The following is a 5060-nucleotide window of genomic DNA, read 5'->3' as shown; positions in this document are numbered from 1 at the left end:
CCCGCTATGCATAACTACAAACATTTGTTAATCACCTGCTATGCACGGATATAAAGTTTAGATAAGACATTGTCCCTTCTCTCTCAGAGGACTGAGACTGTCCAGGAGGGGAAATCTCACTCACACACACACACACACACACACACACACACACACACACACTGCTATACTGTTATATGAAAAGAACATTAGATGGTGACAAAATTGGACCATGTCTATGTGGAGGCTAAGAGGCATCAAAGAAGGTTTCCTAAAGGAGATAAAACTTGAGGTGGCCTTTAAAAGATAGGTAGACCCTTATTAGGCAAAGAGAAAAAGGGAAGATATTCCAGGCATTGTGGAAAACTTGACAAAGCAGAGGCCTGGAGACCTGACAGTAAGCTGAATATTCAGGAACAGAATGATGTTCCTTTTGGAGCAGCATCCTAACTCCTGCCCCCATGCAAGTGAGGCTACTTTTTCCTTAAAAGGTATTGAGATGTAGGGGCAGCTAGGTGACGCAGTGGATAGAGCACCAGTCCTGGAGTCAGGAGGACCTGAGTTCAAATCCAGCCTCAGAAACTTAAAACTTACTAGCTGTGTGACCCTGGGCAAGTCACTTAACCCCAATTGCCTCACTAAAAAAAAAAAAGGTATTGAGATGTGCTCACGTCGGCACCATATATACTAAAATTGGAACTATACAGAGAAGATTAGCATGGCCCCTGGGCAAGGATGACATTCAAATTCGTGAAGCGTTCCATATTTTGTAATAAAATACTTTTATTCTTTAAAAAAAGGTATTGAGATCATCCTCCAGTCCTGGTAGGTTCAGGGCAATAAAGATTTAGGCTCTGGACTTCCCTTCCTGGTCTCCTGGGTACAGAGCAGGAACTCCAGGCCTAGTCTCTGATGCTTGGCTGGTGAAGAATGATGGGCAATTTAGTTAGGCAAGGCAGCTTTATTCAGTTGAATCAACCTGCAGTGCCCTCAATGCCTACAATTATTGAATATACTTCTGCTATTTCTAAGTAAATTTCCTTTTGTTAATTGTTGAATGACCTATGAGCATTTCATTTTGTTCCAGTATCAAGCTTAAACTACCAGGAGCCTGGCCTAAGTGAGTGCCAGCCCAAAACACCGGGAAAAGAGTAAAATGAGATTAGACTGGAAAGGTGAGGAGGTGCAGGATTATGGAAAGTTTTGAATGTTAAATAGGAAAGTTGGCACTTGACGTGGCGGGTGCTAGAGAGCGCCTGAATGAAGACAAGGAAAGGCATTATCGCTCATGTAACTTGGCTCTCTGTGAGTTGTTTCTTATGGTTATCGGCCCACTGATTTCAGATGTAATGTGAAAGCTGAAACTTAGAGACAGCCTTGCTTGATTCTTTCATGTCTGCCCTTGCTGAAGAGTTATTATTCTCATTAGATTCTGTCCCCATTGGGGGCAGGGACTGCCTTTTGCTTTTTTTTATTTAAAATTTAATTTTCTAAAAATTCCTAGTACTTAGCATAGTACCTGATACATAGTAAGCACTACAAAAATATTAGCTATTATTAATAATAGATAGCATTTATATAATACCTCTTATATGCCCGGTACTATGCTAAGCACTTTGTAATTATTATCTCACTTGATCCTCATAATAACCCAGGGACATAGGTGCTATTATTATCCTTATTTTGTAGTTGAGAATACTGAGGCAGACAGTGGTTAAGTGACTTGCCCAGGGTCATACAGCAAGCAAATGTCTGAAGCCAGATTTGAACTCAGATCTTCCTGACTCCAGTCCCAGCACTCTATCTACTGTACCACCTTGATTCTCTCCCAAGAACATTGTAATCTTTAGCTGTATTGAAAGGCAGAATATCCAGGAGAAGAAATGATAACCCCAAGTCCTCTGTCATTATCAAGACACATTTGCACAGGATGCCACATTAAAATGGATATCTATGAGCCAGAGCACATCCAGTGGCAAGTAGTGATGAAGGGCCTTGAGTTTGAGCCAAATGAGGATCCCATGAATGACCTTGGAGTGAATTCAGGAGAAAAGAAGATTTGAGGGTTGGATTATGGTAATTTTCTTTGAGCATTTGGAGGACTGTGGCCTAAAAGCCTGTTTTATTTGGCCCTAGGAGACAAAACTAGGACCAATAGTTGTGGTGGAGTTGGGGAGATAGCCAAGTACAGGCAAATGTAATATAAGGAAAAGATTCCTTGACAGTGGGAGCTCTTCAGTGGAAGAGATGGTGGGCTCTGTCTTCTCCAGAGAGAGGTTTAAGCCATGTCTAGATGAACATTTACCAGGCATGTTTTAGAAAGAGATAGAGACTAAACCTGTGGTTTCATCAGTATAGGGAATTCCTGGAGAAGAAAATTCTCTCCACTCATGCAGGTTGTCACTTTCTCTGTTAAATTTTATTTGTTCTTCATTCTCAAAATAGACCATGACATCAGGGCAAAATCATGACTTGCAGTGAACTGGATTTAAGTGAGGGACGACTGTGCAAAGCCACCAACTTCACTCCTTCCTTCAGAGCTATCTGGATCCAGGGGCAAGATATATCAGGATGAGTACAGATGGCCCCAGATGTTTGAGGTAATTGGGGTTAAGTGACTTGCCCAGGGTCACACTGCTAGTAAGTGTCTGAGGTGAGATTTGAACTCAATTCCTTCCAACTTCAGGGCCAGTATTCTATTCACTACACCAAGCAGTGACAGGATAAGTGACTTGCCCAGGGTCACACTGCTAGTAAGTGTCTGAGGTGAGATTTGAACTCAATTCCTTCCAACTTCAGGGCCAGTATTCTATTCACTACACCAAGCAGTGACAGGATAAGTGACTTGCCCAGGGTCTTACAGATAGTTTTGTTAGAAGTAGTATTTGAACCCAGGTCTTCCTTGCTCCAAGGCCAGCTTACTATCTACTAATACCATATTTGCTTTCTTTGTCATACAAAAGATTCTTCTTCAGGCATTGTTTGAACTAGAAGGTTCTCTGACATCTTTTCCTATTCTGAGCTCCTGTGATTATGTAAAATCATGGGTTAGGTTATAAGCTAAGCATAAGTTATATAATCTAGTTGGAAAAATGCTTCAACATATATCTCTTGAAACTCTCATTGTCTACATCATTCTTTATGGCCATAATGATCAATGCCACAAAAAGGAACAAACAAAAAACCCCCTCAGGCATTAAAAGACCTGTAGGAGGTCAGAGGCAGGAAAGATTCCCTATGAACTGGGGTGACCAGGGAAAGCTTCATGGAGGAAATGAGATTGGAGTTGGGATTTGAAAAAAGGGGCAAGATTTCAATATGTGCAAGGAGGGCATTTTCAATGGAAGCAATGGTGTAAACAAAGGCAAGATTGCATAAGACATGTTTAGGGAATTGTAAACAGTTAGCCAGGAGCTTCTCTGGCAGTAGTAGGAAGTGAGACAGGAAAGGCTGATGTTGAGTTCCTTTGGTGGAGGGGTCGGATGCTAGGCTAAGGAGTTTGTACTGTATCTAAGTAGGCGATGGGGAATCATTCAAGTTTTTGAATGAGAATTTCTTTCAGTGGTGTGTAGGACTGGTTGGAAAGTGTTACAAGGGATAGCTCTCCAAGTAGGGAAGGGAAGAGAGAGATATTTGGAAATCAAGCTAATGTAAAAGAATAATGTCCTATAGTTAAGGTATTATAGTAATTTAGGTATGAGCAGATAAGTGTCTGACCTAAAGTTGTGGCAATGGGAATGGAAAAGAGGGTTGGGATTTAAGGGGAATTTTTTTGTTTTGTTTTGTTTTTCGGGGCAATGAGGGTTAAGTGACTTGCCCAGGGTCACACAGCTAGTAAGTGTGAAGTGTCTGAGATCAGATTTGAACTCAGGTCCTCCTGGGGGGCAGCTAGGTGGTACAGTGGATAAAAGCACCAGCCCTGGATTCAGGAGGACCTGAATTCAATCCATCCTCAGACGCTTGACACTTATTAGTTGTGTGACCCTGGGCAAGTCACTTAACCCTCATTGCCCTGCAAAAAAAACAAAAACAAAGACAATATGGGAGTCTGAAGTCCTCGGTCTTACTTGATTGAACTCAGGTCCTCCTGAATCCAGGGCCAGTGCTTTATCCACTGTGCTACCTAGCTGTCCCTAAGAGGCATTTTGAAAGAATTGAAAAGACTTGGTGACTAAATATAGGTACTGAGTTCAGGTAGGAAAGAATCAAGGGTCTTGAGTCTGGGTAATTGGCAGATTGATTGTGACATTAGCAAAAATAAGGAAGTAGCAGCAAGAGCCAGTTTAGAGGCAAGATGTTTTATTCAATTCAACATGTTGAGTTTTAGGGAGACATCAAATTAGACATCAAATGTTCATCAGGAAATTGGAGATATAAGATTGGGGAAAATGTCTGAGGTCAAGAAAGATAAGGAAGTCCTTTACTTACCATAGGACAATTGAAGGCAAGGGAAAGGGTCCCATCAGGGAGATACACTCTTCATTATATTTGTTGTTTTGTTGTTGTTTTTTTCTGTGTTTTTTTCCTTTTGTTCTGATTCTTCTTTCACAACACAACCAATATGGAAATATGTTCAACATGATTGTAATATATAAGCTATATCAGACTGGTTGCTTTATTGGGTCAGGAGAGGGAAGGAAGAGAGGGAGAAAAATTCAGAACTCAAAATATGACAAAAATGAATGTTGAAAACTATCCTTACATGTAACTGGGGGGGGGGAATAAAATACTATTAAAGAAAAAATAATAGAGATATGCTTTGACCCTTGAATTTGTTGGGGGAAATCCCATCTCTATCCCCCTGCCCCTAACAAGGATTCATTTAAAAGAATTTCCTAAGATTCTTCATTAACCTCAAATAGAGTATAAAATCAAATTTTCAATTGTGAGAGGAAGATAGGGAGCATGTTAACCAGGAAAAGGACCTGGACCTGGTGAAGAGAGTTCCATTGGGTTCAAGTATCCAGGTGATGGAAAGAAGAGAATTTTGTCATATAATAGGATGAGAGGTAGCTTCACTCAAATACCCTGTGGCTTTCCACAGTATGTGAGTTTCCACACATTACTTCTGCACAGGTAGC

At 40.9% G+C, this 5060-nt stretch overlaps 1 non-coding gene across 1 annotated transcript; it reads left to right on the top strand.

Moving 5' to 3' along the window:
- Window positions 1-640: 640 nt before the first annotated feature.
- On the top strand, window positions 641-749 carry LOC122737521. Its single transcript, XR_006354353.1, has one exon. It is a non-coding gene; the product is annotated as a U6 spliceosomal RNA (small nuclear RNA).
- The last annotated feature ends 4311 nt before the right edge of the window (window positions 750-5060 follow it).

This window comes from Dromiciops gliroides, chromosome 1 (genome assembly GCF_019393635.1).
Source record: "Dromiciops gliroides isolate mDroGli1 chromosome 1, mDroGli1.pri, whole genome shotgun sequence".
NCBI lineage: Eukaryota > Metazoa > Chordata > Mammalia > Microbiotheria > Microbiotheriidae > Dromiciops > Dromiciops gliroides.
Note: the sequence above shows the minus strand (reverse complement) of the source record. Positions and strands in the feature narration are given on the sequence as shown.